Consider the following 22,339-nt stretch of genomic DNA (forward strand, 5'->3'; position numbering starts at 1 on the left):
CTTAGAACTAGTTAAACCTAACTAACCTAAGGACATCACAAACATCCATGCCCGAGGCAGGATTCGAACCTGCGACCGTAGCGGGCTTGCGGTTCCAGACTGCAGCGCCTTTAACCGCACGGTCACTTCGGCCAGCAGTTACTGAAGTATGCATTTTTCTTGACAGAAGAAAAACAAAACAAAACTCTACAGATATAAATAACAGAAAAGTATAATGTACAAACGAAGAAAGATGGAGCGTTTAAAATGGCGAAAAACGAAACACTACCCAAAGGCAATGAAATTTAGTACACAGCAAGGCAAAATTTATCGTACGGGCAATACTACCACTGCTCGTGTGCACCGTTCCGATGTGAGCATATGGCCGGGCTACTTTTCCGCTCCCCGCCTCAAATTTCCCACGGTGCTAGCGAGGCACGCGCAGCGCGCGGCGCGAGAAACTGTGCCACAACCACAACGCCTCGCGACCTACGATGTTACAAACACACGCGCTGCGCTGCGTCGCGCCGCACGCGCTATACGCGTCTCAATCTGCGCCTAGCCTAAATAGTCGGTGCACGAGCGATGGGTCTCAGCATCTCCGAGGAAGCGATGAACTAGGGATTTTCCCGTACTACTATTTCGCGGGTGTACCGTGAGTATCAGGAATCCGGTAAACCATCAAATCTCCGACATCGCTGCGGCCGGAAAAAGATCCTGCAAGAACGGGACCAACGATGACTGAAGAGAACCTTCAACGTGGCAGGTGCAACCCTTCCGAAAATTGTTGCAGATTTCAATGCTGGGCCATTAACAAGTGTCAGTGGGCGAACCATTGAACGAAACATCGACACTGGACTGCTGATGACAAGAAACATGTTGCCTGGTCGGACGAGTCTCGTTTCAGATTGCATCGGACGGATGGACGTGTACGGGTATGGAGACAACCTCATGAATCCGTGGGCCCGGAATGTCAGCAGGGGACTGTTCACGCTGGTGAAGGCTCTGTAATGGTGTGGGATGTGTGCAGTTGGAGTGATATGGGATCCCTAATACGTGTAGACACGACTCTGACAAGTGACACTTACGTAAGGATCCTGTCTGATCACCTCCATCCATTCATGTCCATTCTGCATTCCGACGGACTTGGGCAATTCCAGCAGTACAATGCGACACCACACACGTCCAGAATTGCTACAGAGTGGCTCCAGGAACACTCTTCTGAGTTTAAACACTTCCGTTGGACACCAACCCCCCCCCCCCCCCCTCCTCCGAGATGAACATTATTCAGCATATCTGGGATGTGTAACAACGTGCTTTTCACAAGAGATCTCCACCCCCTTGCACTTCAAATCGCTCTGAGCACTATGGGACTTAACATCTGAGGTCATCAGTCCCCTAGAACTTAGAACTACTTAAACCTAAGGACATCACACACATCCATACCCGAAGAAGGATTCGAACCTGTGACGGCAGCGCTCGCGCGGTTCCGGACTGTAGCGCCTAGAACCGCTCGGCCACCGCGGCCGGCACCCCCTTGTACTCTTACTGGTTTATGGACAGTCCTGCAGGATTCATGGCAATAGTTCCATCCAGCACTACTTCAGACGTCAGTCGAGTCCATGCCACGTCGGATGCGGCCTATTTGGCAGGTGTACCAGTATCTTTGGCTCTTCGGTCAACTAATTTCCCCGATTGTAGATCACACATTGCAATATCAGCCAGCTAAAGGGGACTAGTTCGTACAGTGTCCATGTGGCGAGTGGGATATAGGCCTACTCTGCGCTAGTCGAAATCTGATATCATGCAGGTAGTATATTAAGCACAGTGTAATTAATCATTGCTCTGGAGAACTGTAAGTCTACCCCCACCTATATTCTCACCGTTAAAAAAGCTATGTCTGCTACAGCAGTTATAAAGAAGATTAGGGTACGTAGATCCAGGCATATAGCCAATCATTTTTAATCGATCAGTGCTTGAGAGCGGAATCGAAGGGAAATCGATAACACTATCACTATGTACGCTGGTTTGCAGAATATGTGTTTGGATGTTGGCTGTCCTCTCTGTAGGTGGGTGCAACAATAGAAGGCTGTTCCATAGATATCAAGAAACGTGCGTCATAAAATGCTACTGTTATTCCACAGATCTTATGATGTCTACCTCTAAACCGGTGTTTGGTAGCCTAAAGTTTGCACCCGATGCTGCCATGAGAAGAAGGCCACGTTTCCTTAAGAACAGATTCCATTACGATGCTTTCAATAAGTATGTTGCTGGGCTTGTTATAATCTTGCCGCTTCTGCACACAACAACTTTATCGGCCTGAAATACGTTGTTGTTTGTGCTTTCTTTTTCTTGGAGGCAAGTGCGGTAATTCCGGGTTCTTTTTTCAGAGTGTAAATTGCGACAGAGTTATTTCTCCCACGCTATTTCCGTGAACTCTTTTTTCATGATTGGCCAGAAAATTTTATAAAATGCATAGTAGACTGTCTACTTCAGGGCTTCTGTGTTTAGGTACAATTTTTATCAGTCTTCTGTTTCTTCTTTCGATTTTAATTCCGTGAAAGTAGCAGTACTTTCGTATGATAAATATACGTGCCATGTTTTAACAGCTGTGCTGTTTTTGTGTCAGATGGTTGTTCTCCTGGAACGGTCTTAGGAAATGATCTTTTATCCCATCACGGCTAAAATATTCGTCTCGTTTGCAAACAGGATGTTACCTATATATCTCTCTTTATATCGTTTTCGTTCTCTTGTAGGGTGGTAAGTGCTTCACTGTCCATCTGTTATGTGGCCACAGTCCTTTCATGTGATGGCATTCTCTTGTAGTTCGCTTTCCTGCAGTTCTACAATTTTCTCTTTTAATTTTTTTAAAAGCTCTTACTTGATCTTCACCGTTTTATACATTTGCTTGCAGTTGGCAGTAATTTCTTTTTGAGGTTACTTCATATTAATTAAGTAGGTAACATTTCAATGCGGTTTTCTTCACTAACTGTACTAAGATCATGTCTAACACGTTCGTTTTCTAATACGAATGCTTGATATTCCATCCTTTGAAAAAGTCCTACGGTAATAATCTGTCCTTTCATACACTGATAACACTATAATTTCGGTTTCTGTGTTGCTTCACAGTGCTCAGTGGTGCAAACTGCCGTACAACTCAAATACTGGGTCTCAGCTTCGGACTGCTGTATCCTACGTTTTATGGTTTACGATTTGTGGTGAAGTATTGTTAAGTCTCTGAAATGTCCAATGTTACTTTTACCAGTAGTTTCATTCCGTTTACGGTTCTTAGTAGATATGCCACTTGGTGTGTCAGACTCTATCTTGAGGGAGTTTACTGCAGAATTTTTTAAGTTCATGGATGCACTCTGTAGGGAGGAGAACCTACTGTCTGCATTCATTCTAAAGAGGACCTATTTCTTCTATCGAAGATAACGAATAATCCACTCACTATGTATCACGATTCAGTTGTAGCAATATTTCATTCCAAATGCTGTTTTTTTAGGTAAGTCTGAGATAACTCCTACATAAGGCAAATTTCTGTTTTTCTTTTTATGTAAGTCAGTGCTGTGGTTGGCGAGACTGTTAGAATTGCCAACTGTTGGATAATGGAGAATTAAGTCTCTTTCGGAGCTATGACGTCCATTATTTTGTATGATTTACTTTATGATATTAACTGTTTTGTAGTTTGGCTACGAGCAAAAAAAAAAAATGGTTGAAATGGCTCTGAGCACTATGGGACTTAACATCTGTGGTCATCAGTCCCCTAGAACTTAGAACTACTTAAACCTAACTAACCTAAGCACATCACACACATCCATGCCCGAGGCAGGATTCGAACCTGCGACCGTAGCAGTGCCGCGGTTCCGGACTGCAGCGCCTAGAACAGCACGGCCACCGCGGCCGGCCGTTTTGTAGTTTACAGTAGTCTTTGGAAACTTAACGTTTCCTGCTAAGAATCTTTCGAATGTATACTGCAGTAGTGTTTTCGAAACACTATTCTGTGACTGTTTTTGTATATGTAGGTTTCCTGTATGGATTTATCGTCAATCTCTACTTCTTATCAGATTTCATTATGGCCAGTAATTTTTTTTATTTTTTTTTATGTCTTGATTGTCTATGACAAACAGAATAGTTTAATGTAAAGTATTGACCCACATAATAAATTTTCTGTTAAATTCATAGTTTATAGTGCAGCTGCACCATAAACTGTGGCTGTATCATTTATATATTGGTGATAGTGCACTGTTTAAAACTTTATTTTCAAGATGTTTGATAAAAATTTCTGCTATGATACTACGCAGGGTAGCGGTTACTATAAAATGCGTTTCTTAATTTTGATAATGAATGGCAAAATACAACCAATATTTTTTTTACAATGTGCCTGATTATCGTTTTCCCATGTAATTATTTTGACTCTTCCCGTAGTACGAATCTTATGGACGTATACAGGAGCGATATGTAAAAATGAGGCATTTACTGTTTACACATTGGTGACAGGAGTTGCAACATAACATGCTGATGTTTATGTGCTCATTCCACTTCAAATGACAGTCAATACTGATCTCTCAAAATTTTGTGTTTATTAGAGGATCTACGTCATAATAACCAGCACTTAATGTGATAGTTTTACCTTCGGTCTTAAGAGTGAGAAGTGCTGCTCAGGAAGCAGGAGTTGTTAACTCTGCAGAGCGACAAAGCGCTTCCGGCGTGGCGCACAGCCGCTACTTTGTGTCCTGTACACGTGCTCATTACGCGTGATGGTTCGCGATATTTTCGTTAGGCTCGGCTTCGCATCACGACGTCATTAGCGCGGCAGTAAAGCGCTCCCATCTGGCTGCGACAGAAAAAAAAGACAAACCCACCGTGTGTGATCTGGCGTCTGGGGCAATTTCCGCTCTCTACCTGCAGTCTCACGGGAGTTCTCCATTACCAAAGCTTGAAGGTACGACATATTGAAACACAAAAAAACTTAATGCGTTTGAACTTTCGTTCCCTGTTACTGCGTTTGATACATACACGATGCATGGTTGTGACCTTTCGCTACGGTGTGTAACGAGTCAATATGTATGCAACTGTGATACACTGCATCACTAAAACACATGGAATTATGCTCGACATTTAAGTTGCCTTTTACAGGAAGTCTACGCTGCCCCTTTTTTATATTATGATTTATAACGAACTCTTTCTACAGTCTCTCTTTCCTTCCTCTTTTCTCTCCCTCCGCCTCTCTCTACTTCTCTCTCTTTCACACACACACACACACACACACACACACAGACACACACACACTACTGGCCATTAAAATTGCTACACCAAGAAGAAATGCAGATGATAAACGGGTATCCATTGGACAAATATATTATACTAGAACTGACATGTGATTACATTTTCACGCAATTTGGGTGCATAGACCCTGAGAAATCAGTACCCAGATCAGCCACCTCTGGCCGTAATAACGGCCTTGATACGCCTGGGCATTGAGTCAAACAGAGCTTGGGTGGCGTGTACAGGTACAGCTACTCATGCAGGCTCAACACAATACCACAGTTCATGAAGTGTAGTGACTGGGGTATTGTGACGAGCCAGTTGCTCAGCCACCATTGACCAGACATTTTCAATTGGTGAGAGACCTGGAGAATGTGCTGACCAGGGCAGCAGTCGAACATTTTCTGTATCCAGAAAGGCCCATACAGGACCTGCAACATGCGGTCGTGCATTATCCTGCTGAAATGTAGGGTTTCGCATGGATCGAATGAAGGGTAGAGCCAGGGGTCGTAATACATCTGAAATGTAACGTACACTGTTCAAAGTGCCGTCAATGCGAACAAGAGGTGACGGAGACGTGTAACCAATGGCATCCCGTACCATCACGCCGGGTGATACGCCAGTATGCCAATGACGAGTACACGCTGATGGTCCATACTGCTGCAAACGTCGCCGAACTGTTCGTGCAGATGGTTGTCGTCTTGCAAACGTCCCCATCTTTTGACTCACGGATCGAGACGTGGCTGCACGATCCGTTACAGCCATGCGGATAAGATGCCTGTCATCTCGACTGCTAGTGATACGAGGCCGTTGGGATCCAGCACGGCGTTCCGTATTACCCTCCTGAAACCACCGATTCCGTATTCTACTAACAGTCGTTGGATCTCGGCCAGCGCGAGCAGCAATGTCACGATACGATAAACCGCAATCGCGATAGGCTACAATCCGACCTTTACCAAAGTCGGAAACGTGATGGTACGCATTTCTCCTCCTTACACGAGGCATCACAACAACGTTTCACCAGGTAACGCCGGTCAACTGCTGTTTGTGTATGACAAATCGGTTGGAAACTTTCCTCATGTCAGCACGTTGTAGGTGTCGCCACCGGCGCCAACCTTGTGTGAATGCTCTGAAAAGCTAATCATTTGCATATCACAGTATCTTCTTCCTGTCGGTTAAATTTAGCGTCTGTAGCACGTCATCTTCGTGGTGTAGCAATTTTAATGGCCAGTAGTGAATGTACATACAATGGTTCTTGTGACTTTGCTTTGATTCCGAAGATGAAGGAACCACTTCATGACGTTCGCTTCAGAACTGTTGCAGAGATTCGACAGGCAGTAGACGGCTCCAATCGCATCACCAACAGAACAGGCTCTGCTAAGGCAACGGGTTCTACACAACGCTGGTGGCTACTTTGAAGGACAGTAACGGATGCAAACATGTAACTCTTTTGTATTGGTTGTGAATAAATAGTTGCCACTATTTAAGTTCCAGCCCTCGTATATTACACTGATGCTTTCTTTTATGGAATAACGTTTGTCAGGCACATACAAGGTCCGGTCACATGAATGTGACCACCGTCTATATTCGACGTCAGTGTGCAGTAACCATTCGCAGATGGCAATGGAAGCACAAACAGTGGAGGATATATAAAGCACGTCGGGAGGACGTGGAGAACAGTGCAGCTGTTTGTCTTAATGCGGAAACTGAGTGATTTATCTGGCGTCCAGGAGGGCCTGAAGATTGGCTTTCAGGCCGAGGGTGGAATCGTTTCCTACACGGATAAGTTTGTAAACTGTTCGCTTGCCACCGTGGTTAAAGTATGCAGTGCATGTCAAAATGGCGCCATCCGAAATCGGCGCTGAGGCAGCTGCGGTCCATAACAGGGGTTAGCGACGGCTGCAGAGATGCGTACGGGAGGGCAGACTCGCAGCTATTGATAAAGTGACAGCCCAGTTGAACCGAGGTGCTGCCAACAGTGCCTCCTCAACGTCCATTTAGCGAACGTCCCTGCGTCCGGGCGTCCGATGCAGGCGCCTGGTTCCGGACTGTAACCTCCCCCTCACTTATCGACCCTAATGACAGTGAAAAATTAAACCTCATGCAGCTAATGGAAATTTGGGAAAAGCAATCGTCACCGAAGTTAATCTGTCGGTAAACAGGGAGGAAAGGGTTACATCTAAATGAAAGGAAAAATGCAAATGAAACTGGTGGAAATTAATTTTGAGAAAAGGGTAAAATTAATAAAGAAAGTAAATGTGCGGTCGTCACGTTAACAATTAATTTGCGTTAATTAGATATTTGAGATTTGGGGAAAATTACGGTCGCCAGTGCTATGGACAACTACTATAATAACTGAAAAAGAAAGGTTATTGCACATATAATCAGCACTAAAAGCGTGGCAACTGAAGGTTGACACGTGTTGTGTGAAAACTGAAAGTTTGTCAGAAGTAATAAATTTCGGTACACTCTGACTTAGTTTAGCAAAAGAATTAATAAAATCGGAAAACTGAAAGTTAATTTAGTGACTGGAATTAATAGTGAATTTTGTTTCTGAAGCACTACGAAATTCAATAATATAGGGTTAGTCTTGGACTACCTCAACAATCATTTCAAAAGCTACTTGAATCTACGCAATTTAGAAATAAGAGATTTAACTTTGAACTTGAATTAAATGATTCTGGACAATTAACAATAGTAACATTTAGTACGTACCAAGCTGAGCTGCAGTCACAGGTAAGCAAAAATATGGTAACAAAACTAGCACTCTTAATTTGTGGTTGTGTAATCTAAATATTGTAGCCAGCTATGAATACCTTAACTGAAGTTTGAAATTAAAGCAGTGAAATGATATTACTTTAATGCTGGCCTCTGAATATCAACGACACTCGGGTTCATTTCCGAAAAGGAAGGGACTCTGCTTGGTAATGCAATTGGGACAATGAGCAACAAAGGTTCATGCTAAGTTGGTGTAATTTTGTGAGGCAAATGGAACAATTTTAAAAGCTGAGGCATGCCACACAGTCCTAAAACTTTACGTGGTTCCAGTCTTCCTTGTTGGTTGATTGAAGGTTTGAAGTCGTCCATCGAGGAGGTGGCGACAGTCACTCATTGTCGGTAGTCGCTGTTGCAGAAGCTGGATGTTGGCCCGCCTTCTTCTCGACACGGTCACCAGGCGAAACGGGCTCTTGATGTGCGCCAGCTAATGCTTCCCGTCCGCGACACTGTGTCAGAAACTATCATAGCAAGTCGAGCGCAATTACATGCTGCCAAACCCGAATGCGCGGCAACTCGCGGGAGCGTCACACAACACACCTGCTCCACTGCACTACTCCAGCCAGACTCCCTCTGCCCGCGCTCCATGCGGCAGAGTTCACACTACCAAAGATCCTAAACACTTTTGTTCTCCACACGACCTCTCGATGTAATCGTTCGATAGCATAGTTTTCCCTAGGCCAGACCCAGCGTAAAAATACAAATAATATTCACAAAACAAACCAATTACACATCGATATATATATATATATATATATATATATATATATATATATATATATATATATATATATACACAAATAGTAAAACAATTACATTATATAAAGACACAGAAAAGTCATTTCTTCAGGTAACAAAAGAAGGAAAAAATTCATAGTATATTAGATGGAAATAGGAGGATATGCATTTCCGGTGTTACAGGACCTATGCTGACTGCTGATCATTCGCGACGAAGGATGGTGTCTGGACGCCAGTACCGAAACTGGATGTCCACTGAGTCCATAACGCTTTGTGCTCCACCGGACTGTTGGCCGCTGACGCGTACGACGTGAACCGTCTGAAAGCAAACAATCGTCGGAGCGTTACGATCAGGGAAATAATTTCATGGTATTCCCTGGGTGATCCCGTAATTCTGGAAGGTACAGTGGATTAACAAAAGTGTGCGTACATCGTTGGAGACCGTGACCAGCAGGCCAACGCAACACGTCCCACAGCTCACAGTGTACGTGCGTGGTTCTAAAAGCATCAAGATGAGTTTACCATACTCCACTGGAAACCAAACTCATCGAGTTTAAACCCAATCGAGAGTCTGTGGGACCACCTTGTTCGCTCAATGGATCCTCAATTGAGAAATCTAGAGCGAGCGGCCGTGGTACTGGAGTCGATGTGACTCAGCATCCCTGTCGGTACCTTCCAGAAATCGCTTGGTTCTCTTCCTGCTCGTCTCGCAGCGGGCCTCTTTGCAAAATGTTGTTATTCAAGTTTCTGACAGGTGGTCATATTAATCTGACAGGACAGTGTATTACTTCTATTCTGTCCCATACGAGTTTCATTATCTATTAGATTCTTCATATCACTTGTTAAGTGCTCGAAGATTTTTATGACGTTATACCTCACTCATCTCTGTGTCACTCCGACTAATTCTTGAGACAAAAATTAATAAATGTACTGTGAGTCTGTTGGCCGTATGCCTCACTGTTTAAACAGCTGCCTAAAAGAGCTACGTGGCTGGCACTGGGGATTAACCTTATTACACGGTCCTTATGACAAGAACTTTCTTTCTTACTGCTCTCCCAACATCCCATTACATGTTGCTTTTAGATGCTGGTCAGTGCAATGGGGAAAGAAAGTCCACTTTGTGACATTTTCATCTTCCAATTCAGCTATTATCCACAATGTAAAACGTGCGAGCTTTCACGCTCCGGTCTACAACGTGTGAAACTCAATTAAGATTCTGTCAATACTAACACAAAAAATTCAGAATACATTTTTTCGTTTACAGATTTTCCCTCGTGGACTATTTTTAACGGCGAGGTCCGGACTTGTGCAGTACAGAGTTGTATATATTGTGACCTAACTACGTTAAATGACAGATAATTTGCAGTTAATCAGTTAACAATTTTCTAGGACATTTTGTTAATGCTTTCGAATCTTGAAATTTCGAATTCATGAAAACTGTGCCCAGTGGAAGTTGCGTGCAACCAAAAATCCGTGACATCTGCACCCGACACGTTCTCCCTTTGTGTCACGGCTCCCCTTCGCCCGGATCGTTGTAATTATTTTAAACTACCTGCTCCCCAGGCACGGCCGAATTGCGCCCCGATAGATCACCTGTATCACGGTAGCCGACTGTTTGTACAACAAGCTTAGTGCCGTTCCCTTAGTACAGTTCTAGCTGTTGTAGAGTTGATATCATGCGACTCGTGCATTTCTGTCACAATAGCTCAAACATGGAAGTTTCAACAACCATTCGCGGTAAGCCATGTTGCCTCTAAGAAGGTTATTCTTACATAGTGAAGAAACCGAAAAAAGACGGGACTGTAACATGGCAATGTTCAAGACAGAAAGCAAACCATTGCCGAGGAGTGCTTAAAACCAAGGATTCAACAGTGAAGTTTTCACTCGAGAATTGAAGTGGAGCTCCGAATGACGCTCGATTGGAAGTAAGGAAGACTTTGAACCAGGCTAAGGAGAGGACACGAAAGGAAGAGACTTCTGTTTCCAAAATACGTATATTCAGAGGAATTGGGCTGCCCTCATAGCCGAGGGTATGATTTTGTCACTGAAATGCCAGGGCGGCAAGCAACGAAGTGTTTATACGACCAGCGACGGGAGATTAGGAGAAAGTATAACAGATTTTAGCGGAAGAGCTGGCTGTAAGAGGCTCTGAGAATTAAAAAAGACTTTTTTGTGAATGGTGCGTTCAAGTGCTGCCGCAAACAGTTTTCACAAAAATGCACCATTCAACCCGACCGAGTACGAATGATGATACCAACATCTATCCAGTTGCCTTTGCGTCATTGCCAAACAAAAGAAAAGAGAAATACATCCGTCTTTTCTGCAATTTTTTGTGGAAAATATCCTAGAATGGAAACCTGTAAACGTGACCGTATATTTAGAATCAGCAGAGATTTCTGCTGTTGAAATAGTACTACCGACAGCCGAAGTGCATAGATGTTATTTCCACATGAAAAAGTCTCTCTGAACGAAAGTTCAAGTTACTCATGAATACAAATAAAATGAAGAAGTGGGGCTACAAATACGAATTTGTGCTGCGCTGGCGTTTCTACGGTCTGAAGTATGTGACGGTTGGCTCTAGATACATTCACAGGCACTAGATATCCTTAGGCTCTCTGAGTTTTTTGACTACTTTGTAGAAAACCCTATCAGCCTTCGGAGTTGCTACAAACGGCGCCATTGAACGACCAACGCTGTGGAAGGCTGGCACCACAATATTAATAACATGGTTGCTAAACGAAATCCTAAAATCAATGACGTAATTAGGCGTATGAGAAGAGAAGCAGAAAATTGTGCGAGCGCTTTAATGAGGGCAGAGCTGAGTATGGAGGGTAAACGGAAGGAAAACAGTGTGGATGAAACAGGATGAAAGGTTGAAAAACCAAAAAAGCATAAAAAAAGAACGACGAAGATGGTTAAATTTGACTAAATTTATTAGAAGATGTATATAGATAGAAAAATGTACAAACTGTGAATAGCAACTTATAAATAAAAGAAATAAAAAAGGTATTTTGATGATAATTATAAACTGCTTTTAAAAACGCCTAAATGACAATAATTTACTTTTGCCATTTAGCCAGCACAAAGCCTGAATAAAGAGTGCTGGAAATATCTTCAGCCTGGGCCCAATTGAACGGCCGGCAATACCGAATTTGGTTTTCTCTGGTTTCTCAGATCGTTCTAGGGAAATTCTGGGATGGTGAAAGCTACACCTGTAACGATAATAATAACCGATTCAACGTAAAACACCAAACGCAAAATTTGCTTTCGGTAGGTTGTTATGTCGATGAACGAAGATATTAAGAATTAAACATATCAGTGGAACGTAAACTTGGTTTCGGTGTGTTACCTTGTCATTCACTTTATAAAACTTGTAAGACCGTAAAGGTAAGACCGATGAGCTATGTAAATGTTACTGAATGTCTTGTCGATATTTGCTGTGATAATTTTCGAACTTGTACAGAACCGTACGAAGAATTTCTTATTTGGTTACCCACAAATCCAAAATTTTACTCTCTTTCGGACTGACGTTTACGCAGTGGTGTAATATGTACTTTGGTACGCAGTGTAGACTTTTATTTTGTCACTCCCCACCCCAAATTACTAGCCTCACAGAAGCATAAAATACCAATGTATGAAAACGAACAGGTAAAACGTATTTAAAAAATAACAGTTTAACTGATTGTTAAGGAATTAGAACTAGTAAGCAAAGATCTCATTGGTGACAAGTGACCAGCACGTAGCTTAGAATTTCTGTCTTGGTTTTCGGCTGCAAATTTTGAAATTGCCTCGTCAAAATCGATATTATTAGCTAGATCATTTTTAATGAGTAACTGCTATATTAATAGTCGTTGACTCATAGTCGATCGAAAATAATGGTTAATTAATTTTACTTTTGAAAAAAAAAAGAATTCTCTTGCATAACGCTATCGAAACACACAAAGTTAAGAAAAATTTTAACACCAAAATGCAGTTATGGACACTTTCGGAAACAATCTTCTTAGCTGTGAAATTTATGCACGGATACTGTCTTCAGGAATGTCATGATAATTGTCAACAAACTTTCGTATAATGATCAGGATTTGAAATAGCATCTGATATATCTTCCACGGTTTTACAACGTTTTGCAAAAAAAAAAAAAAAAAAAAAAAAAAAAGGCTCTGAGCACTACGGGACTTAATTTCAGAGGTCATCAGTCCCATAGAACTTAGAACTACATAAACCTAATTAACCTAAGTACATCACACACATCCATGCCCCAGGCAGGAGTCGAACCTGCGACCGTAGCGGGTACTTAACATTGACCTTCTCAATTCGCAGCGCTCTTTATAGTATCGCTTAAAAATCCGAGCTCAGAAACCTCTAGGTAGCGTTCCTCAAATCTAACCGCCGGGCAAGGAGATTAGCAGACCCTCCTCGACCCTCTCTGGGCGCAAATTTCACTAGACGCAAATTACAGTGGGCGCACTGTTTAGTATACCGAAATTTCTCCATTAGACATGTTTATAAACCATTAGTTAGGAAAGAGAATCATTTCATCTTCTTGGATATACCATGTCAGATTATTTCTGTATAACAAGAACAATAGCGGAACCAAAATCGACCCCTGTGGTATCTGCGCACTGATTATTTCCCATTCAGAATATTTTAGTAAACAACAAGAGTTCTAATAGCATAACGTATTAGCTCGTCTAGAGAGAATACTGTAAACTATACAATCTGCGTCACGGAAATTACCATCTGGCAGAATTTTCCTCAGTATGAGTCGTGAAAAGGGAAACAACTTGTTCTTTGAAGTGATCCTCCTGAATTGCAAACTGAGATTGCCCATCTCTCTCGTATAGGCGTCTGACAACAATATATTTGATCGTATCTACACTGCGCAACAGAGTTAAAGGATTACTATTTCGAAACTCAATAAGTACTACCCATTGCTATGCTTAAGGGGCTCCGGAAAGGCTCAAAATCATGAAAAGTTCAATTTTTACTTTTTTGCGTTTTCTGAATCTGCAGACTATTACCTTTTAATAGATATATAATTTATTCAATTCCGAAGACTACAACTATTTTTAAATTTTTTTTGAAATGTGTTCTACATGGGCGTGACCCACTGTGGCGCTGTTAAACTGCTGTCAAATGGTGTTATTATTAACGTCCGTGTTCATCAGGTACATTTTAGTGATGTGAGATAAAGTATGTGTTGTGGCTAACCTGTGATGGTTCAATATATATCGGTGGTGTGATTGTCGATTGTTTCATGTTTATTTACTCTGTCGTTATCTCGAAAATATTCGTAATTAATTCTGTTTCTTGAGTCTCTGTTTTGTTGAAGTATAATAATGAGTAAAAGTAAAGTTATTAGAAGTCCTCTGAAGGCTTTTAAGAAAAGGAGAAATGTTGGAAAGCCAAAGGTATGTGTTATTACTGTAAACAATAAAGACGATAACCATGTGAGTGAACCTAACCTCTCAAGTACACCTGCCCATAGCAGTCAAAGTGGGAAAGAAAATACTTCACAGAAGAAGCTTGGTTCAATGAGTGAAAACTATGAATGTTTTATGGGCGAATCGGATGTGAATGAAATATTTGATATGTCGGTTCTCAAAGGAATTTTTTCAAACTGTGTAAGATGTATTCATTGTAGTGAAGTTGGTCTGGAACTCTCCATAATAAAGCACGTAGGACTTGCTAGTGAAATACAACTGAAATGTGATAAGTGTTCATACATGACGACCTTTTGGAACAGTAACTGCAACTGAAGAAAATGGTAGCAAAATCTACGAACACAACAACGAGCGATGCTTGCTTTAGACAAGGAACGCCTTCGGGCTGCAGACAGGGCTGTAAAGAGTCTAGAAATACAAGCAAGAGTCAACAGGAGGAGGAACAAGAGGAAGCTGGAGGAGGAGTTTGCAGAGGATGAAGATAATCCATCCTATGGACCTGGAATGCACTAAAAAGTTAATCCAATCTTTGTCGCTCGATTCCCAAAACTTTTATTTTCTCATACTAATTACGTGTTTTCTAAGGATCTTCCAAACGTATTTGTTTCAAACTTTCAGTAAATGTTACACAGTACCTTCTGCATAATTTAACACAGCCTTTTTCCAAAAAACTGTATATTTTTGAATATATAAATAAAAAATTGCAAAAAAATGTTGTGAATTTTCATTACAATTGAAAAAAATCATCTTTAATAACTGAACTAAAATTTTGTAAAATCCCTGTGTTAAGTTGTAGCCTATATTCCAATAAATAATCTGTAAAAAGTTCAACTTCCTACCTCAAATACTTTGTGAGGAAAGATGTAATTTATAAGCGTTATTTTAACATTGCAAGTATAGGGGCGTTCCGAAGCCCCTTAAGTTTGAAATTTGACTCAAAGGTTTGCTATGCAGTGGTGATAAGCATGACGCTCTGCGATGTCATCCAAGGGCTCGACGGCGCTTAAAACAGCAAGGTGTGGAAAAGAGGGCGCAGCTCAGAAATTCGTGTGACGGGCACAGTGGGTTAACGATGTCACATTGGCACCCAAATGATAGCACTAGCCTGCCCAGTGCAACCATGGACGCGTTGCACAATCGGATGGTCATCGTAGCCCCTCTAACCCAAATTTTACCCTTTCTATTGATGTCTCTGCGATGGAGATTAGAACTGCGACGCTTAGCTTTGAAATCAAGGGTGTTCTTATGAGTGACCGAGGAAAACTTTCCAGACACGCTGCCAGTCAGAATAGCCACGAAAAGGGCGCAGGAAGTAGCCTGAACCATCGAACTGAGTCCCACACATTTCGCGGTCGAAATCCACAGGTGATGATGATGATGTTTGCTTTGTGGGCGCTCAACTGCGCGGTTATCAGCGCCCGTACAAATTCCCAACCGTGCTCAGTCAAACTCACTATTTTCATGAATGATGATGAAATGATGAGGACAACACAAACACCCAGTCATCTCGCGGCAGGTGAAAATTCCTGACCCCGGCGGATATCGAACCCGGGGCCCCGTGCTCGGGAAGGGAGAACGCGACCCCGAGACCACGAGCTGCGGGCGAAATCCACAGGTAGCAGCACGATCTTCATCTACATCATACTCCGTAAGCCACCTCATGGTGTGTAGCGGAGGGTACTTTCGGTACAACTATATGATCCCTCCAGCCCTGTTCCACTCGCGAATAGTGCCTGGGAAGAATGATTGTCGGTAAGCCTCTGTACTGGCTCTAATTTCTCGAATTTCCTCCTCGTAGTCAAGACGCGAGGTGTATGTGAGGGAAGGAAATATGTTGTCTGACTCCTTCTGAGAAGTGCTGTCCCGAAATTTCTACAGTAAATCACTGCGTGATGCACAACGCCTCTCTTGTAACGTCTACCAGTGGACTTTGTCTAGTATCTCTCCGTAACGCTCTCTCGCCAGCTACAATCCCGTGACTAACCGCGCCACTCTTCGTTGGATCTTCCCTACTTGATAGAAATCCAGGATAGATGAACAATACTCAAGAATCGGGCGAACAAGCGCCTTAAAAGCTACTTTTTTCGTGGATGAGTTACATTTCCTTAAGATTCCTCCGATGAATCTGTCTGGAGTCTGCTTTTCCCACTATCTGTTTTATACGGCCATTCCTCTTAAGGTAGCTCCGTGTATTTACACCCAAAAAATTTTACGGCAGACTCTGTCTCCAGCTGTTTGTCATCAATGGTGTAGCTGTACAGTAGTGGATTGTTTTTCCCATATATGCGCAATATGTTTCATTTATTTACGTTCAGGGTCAACTGCCAGAGCCTGCACCATTCATCAATTCTCTGCAGCTCCTTCTGCAAATTCTTACTATTCTGGCGTTGGTACTCTGGTGCAAACAATTGCATCGTCTTCGAATAGCCTTAGTAAGCATCCGACGCTTTCTATTCGATCATTTATATATATTGTGAACAGCAACGGTCCTATCACACTTTTCTGTGGTACTCCGGATATTACCTTTACATACGTCGATTTAGTTTCGGTAAGACAAAAGTGTTGAGTTCCATCTGCAAGAAAGTCTTGAATCCAATCGCAGGTCTGGTCCGATACTCCGTAATCTGGTATTTTTTCATTAAACGGCAGTGTGGGACGGTGTCGAATGCTTTACTGAAGTCAAGGAACAAGGCATCAGCCTGAGGGACGTTGTCCACTGCTCTGTGGATCTCATGGAGGAACAGAGCGAGCTGAGTTTCGCAGGATCCCTGTTTGCGGATTCCATGTTGATTCTTATAGAGGAAACGTTCATTTTCCAAGACCGTCATAGTTCTTGAACATAAAGCGTGTTCCATAATTCTACAACAGATTGACGTCAACGATATAGGTCTATAATTGTGTGGATCTGTCTTACGGCCTTTTATAAAAACGGGAATGGCCTGCGCTTTTTTCCGGTCGTTAGGTACCTTTCGTTGCTCAAGCGATCTATGATAAATTACTGCTAGAAGGGGAGCAAGTTCTTTCGAAAAATATTTACAGAATCTTATGGGTATCTTATCTGGTCCTGAAGCCTACTACTAAGCGATTGAAACTGTTTTTCAGTTCCGCTGTCGGTTATCTCAATATCTGACATTTCGACCGAATTCAGTATTTCGGCTTCTCTCTGTTATCCTCCGTTTCGGTGCCGGTGTGGTAGCAGAGAGAATGAATAGATCATTTGCATTTACATACGACCGAAATCTCTTAGGGATTTTACTCAGGTCGGTTGACAATGTCTCCCTTCCAAAATCATTGAACGCTATTCTCATTGCTCTCCTTACGCTCATTTTCGCTTCGTTCAGGTTTTGTTTGTCAGCTAGGTTTTTACTTCTCTTGAATCTGAGATGAAGTGCTTTTTGTTTACGTAACGCTTTTCTAAGACGGCTATTAAACCATGGTGCATCTTTACCATCCCTTATGCACTTGTCTAGGGCATATTGAAAGATGCCTTTGAATTTTTTCCATTTGTTCTCCACATCTTCGTCCTCGTCACCGAACAGTTGATGCTGACTGCTGAGGTATTCTGAAATTTGTATCCTGTCACCCTTGCTGAGCAAATATATCTTCCTACCTTTCTGCAGGATCCGTCGTCATAGATGCTGTCACAGCCTTATGATCACTGATACCTCACTCTACGTTAACTAATTCGATAAGTGCAGGTCTGTTTGTTGTCAGGAGGTGTAAGACGCTACCCTCGCGAATGATCCTCTAACTATCTGCTCAAGGTAATTTCCGGGAAAGACATCCAGAACAATGCCACACGATTCCCTGTCTCTGGCACCAGTTTTGATGCCGTAACAGTCCCAATCTACACCTGGCAAGTTGAAGTCACCTCCTATTACAACGGCATGATTAGGAAAATTACTAATGATATTCTGCAAGTTTCGTCTGAAGCGCTCTACAGCTACAGATCCCGACCCCGGTGGTCTATAAAAGCATCCGATCAACATTTTTGACCATTCTTTTGATAGTCAATTTCACCCAGATTAATTCGCATTCGGAATCCGTGATAACCTCGCTAGATTTTATCGAATTTGGGCAACAGGGAGACGCTTTTGACAACTCTTGCCTCTGCTGACACCTTCGGGAGATTCAGCATTCTCTGAGGACATTATGGAGCTTCATCCCCATCGAACGTGATCGCACCCATTTAGAGCGAAGCGAGATCGTAATTTTTGCTCTCGTTTATAGGTGAAGACCGCTAGTGACCATTCAGAATCATTGGTTGAAATTTGAACGTGATCCGAAGCAGCTAAGGGTGCTCATGACTTTCAGCTCTCCTACTTCGTGTCCTCCTGTGGTGTGATCATAAGGGAATGCGACACTGAGACATGCGGGAATAAGACGCCAGAGAGTCCCTCTCAGACTCTCCCACCTGTATTGAGAATTTTAAAAATGTACCTGCACAGAGAAACCTCGTGAAAAAGTTCTAGGCGCTTGCACACCAGCAACTCTTTAACACTTTCCCACTCTTGATGGCCTGCTATCAGGCACAAGAGCAACAGTGTTGCGGCGAAAGAGCAGCAGGGTAGCCTACCAGCAGGCGCCTGCTACGCCCAACACGGGTTCCGACTGTGAAGGTACACACACATCAAAAAATGCTTTCCATCACCCCGGTTCCCAGAACTCCTGAAGATAGACGTTGCCTGTGGATATTGTATCACAAGCACAGTCACTAAACCAGCCCAAACCAGCCCAGCCCTAAGAGGGGGTCGGACAGCTGATCAGTTCCAGTCATTCCACCAGGAAGGAGGTACACGGCTCATGCTGTCTGTACTTCAACCGTGCCTAGACGATCAACACCGCGGATCGATCGCGTCCACATTGTTATTTTGTGCCAGGAAGGTCTCTCAACGAGATAAGTGTCCAAACGTCTCGGAGTGAACCAAAGCCATGTTGTTCGGACATGCAGGAGATACAGAGAGACAGGAACTGTCGATGACATGCCTCGCTTAGGCCGCCCAAGGGCGATTACTGCAGTGGAACACCGCTACCTACGGATTATGGCTCTGAGGAACCATGACAGCAATGCCACCATGTTGAATAATGCGTTTCGTACAGCCACAGGACGTCGTGTTACGTCTCAAACTGTGCGCAATAGGCTGCATGATGCCCAGATTCACTCCCGACTTCCATGGCGAGGTCCATTTTGCAACAACGACACCAGGCAGCGCGATACAGATGGGCCCAAAAACATGCCGAATAGACCGCTCAGGACTGCCATCACGTTCTCTTCACCGAAGAGTGTCGCATATGTCTTCAACCAGACAATCGTCGGAAACGTGTTTGGGGGCAACCCGGTCAGGCTGAACGCCTTAGACAGACTGTCCAGCGAGTGCAGCAAGGTAGAGGTTCCCTGCTGTTTTAGGATGGCATTATGTGGGGCCAACGTACGCCGGTGGTGGTCATGGAAGGCGCCGTAACGGCTGTACGATACGTGAATGCCATCGTCCGACCAATAGCGCAACTATAACGGCAGTATATTGGCAAGGCATTCTCCTTCAAGGGCAACAATTCGCGCCCCCATCGTCCACATCTTGTGAATAACTTCCTTCAGTATAACGACATCAAATGGTTCAAATGGCTCTGAGCACTATGGGACTTAACTTCTGAGGTCATCAGTCGCCTAGAACTTAGAACTAATTAAACCTAATTAACCTAAGGACATCACACACATCCATGCCCGAGGCAGGATTCGAATCTGCGACCGTAGCGGTCGCGCGGTTCCAGACTGTAGCGCCTAGAACCGCTCGGCCACTCCGGCCGGCATAACGACATCGCTCGACTAGAGTGGCCAGCATGTTCTCCAGACAAGAACCCTATCGGACATGCCTGGGACAGATTGAAAAGGGCTGTTTATGGACGATGAGACCTACCAATCCGCAGTGGTTAGCACACTGGACTCGCATTCGGGAGGACGACGGTTCATCCCGTCTCCAGCCATCCAGATTTAGGTTTTCCGTGATTTCCCTAAATCGTTTCAGGCAAATGCCAGGATGGTTCCTTTGAAAGGGCACGGCCGATTCCCTTCCCAATCCTTCCCTAACCCGAGCTTGCGCTCCGTCTCTAATGACCTCGTTGTCGACGGGACGTTAAACACTAACCACCACCACCACCTACCAACCACTCTGAGGGATCTATGCCGAAACGCTGTTGAGGAGTGGAACAATCTGGACCAACAGTGCCCTGTTGAACTTGTGGATAGTATGCCACGACGAAGACAGGAATGCATCAATGCAAGAGGACGTGCTACTGGATACTATAGGTACCAGTGTGTACAGCAATCTGGACCACAACCTCTGAAGGTCTCGATGTATGGTGGTACAACATGCGATGTGTGGTTTTCATGAGCAAAGAAAGGGTGGAAATGATGTTTATGTACAGGTTCCCTAACTCTCGGAACCTACGTGATCGAAATTTTTTTTATGTGTGTATTTGTAAGATGGTCAATAAAGGCGAGTTTTTAGCAACAAAGGTTTTTGGATAACAGGGAACCTCAAGAGCACCCTTTGTCGTTTTATTCAAGCATGTCTGAATGTCGCACCTGCCTTCACAGGAGGATGCGGGATACGAGGGATGAAAAGGTACAAGCGCGCTTTGCTGCTTCGGATCACGTTCGAATTTCGTCGCATGATTCCCAGTGGTTCCAACCTATACATGAGAGAAAAGACTACAGTCGCGTTTCGCTCCAAACGGGTGTGATCACATTCGATGGGGAAACTGTTCCACAATGTACTTAGAGAAAGGTTGAAACGGGTGCCCGCAGTATCAAAAGTTGTGTCTTCTTGTCGCTCATCGCACTGCAAACTGTGGCTTTCGGTCGCGAAATGTGTGGGAAACAATGCTGCAGGGATGGGGTAGTTTCACTGACGTACTTTATGCCATCCTTGAGGCCTTTTCGTGCCGATTATGAGCAGCGCAGTGTCTGGAATACTTTCCTCGCATTCATTAGATAACAGCGTGCTTCCAACACTGAGTATCTCGATTCTAGCCTCCTTTGCAGAGACGTCAAAAGAAGGGGTGAAAGTTGAGAAAGAGCGACTTGACGACCCTCGCGTCGTGTGACACGTCCACGGAGGCGTTGGGCGGAACTGTGGTGACGTTTGGTGCCAGAATGACGTCATTAGCTCACCTTAAAGCACCCGTCATGTAAACTTCTGAGCTCTGCCCTTTCTTTCGGACGGGTCAACACCTTGCTGTTTGAAGAGTCCTCGAGCCTGAAGGTCACATTGCAGGGCGCCACACTTTTGCACCATTGCAGAGGAAGGTTGTAGTACCTTCGCGTCAAATTTCAAACCAGAGCGTTGCAAACGGATGGTAATTACTGGTTTCGAAAAAGTAATCCTTTAATTCTGATGCGCAATGTAGAAACACAGGGTGTAACGAAAACGTATGGCCAGACTTTCAGGAAACGCTCCTCACACAAAAGAATGAAATGTATTAAATGGGTATCGGTTTGGAAACACTATTTCCATATCTGGGTTCATTTTCTACTTCTCTTCATAACCATATTAATCTTGGGAAACACAACAGGTTTGAATCATACAGAATGCAAAAAGTTATACTGAATAATTCAACAAAGTTGGAAGTAGAAAACATATAAAGAAGTGGGAGAAATTATTAGCTGAGTCCAACAACGTTCAACTTTGAGTGTACTCCTACACCTTATTATAGGATCTCGAGAAACTTCAAGAAATTGTGCAATCACGTCACCAAACAAGGTTTTCTGTCAACTTCCGGGGCGGTATTATGCGCGACTGCTTCGTATGATGTCATTTTCTTCCACCCAGGCTCAACAGAGAAACCTACAATGTTTCCTCAAGGAATACTCTACCTGTGCTTTTCGAGTACGATAAAAAATGTACTTCATCCACGTCATCGTGTATTCTCCTCCCCACTTGATGGGACACATTCTGAAATCCCAAGGAATCATCAATTTTGTACTGGAGTGAGGTTTGCAGAGGGGGGGGGGGGAGGTGTAAAAGTTGTAGAGGGAGAGCAAGAAATGACTACAATAAGTAGGTTCAAATGGATGTAGGTTGCAGTAATTCGGCGATGAAATAGCTAGCACAGGATACACATGAGTGGAAAGGAGC

This window comes from Schistocerca serialis, chromosome 1 (assembly GCF_023864345.2).
Source record: "Schistocerca serialis cubense isolate TAMUIC-IGC-003099 chromosome 1, iqSchSeri2.2, whole genome shotgun sequence".
Taxonomy (NCBI): Eukaryota; Metazoa; Arthropoda; class Insecta; order Orthoptera; family Acrididae; genus Schistocerca; species Schistocerca serialis.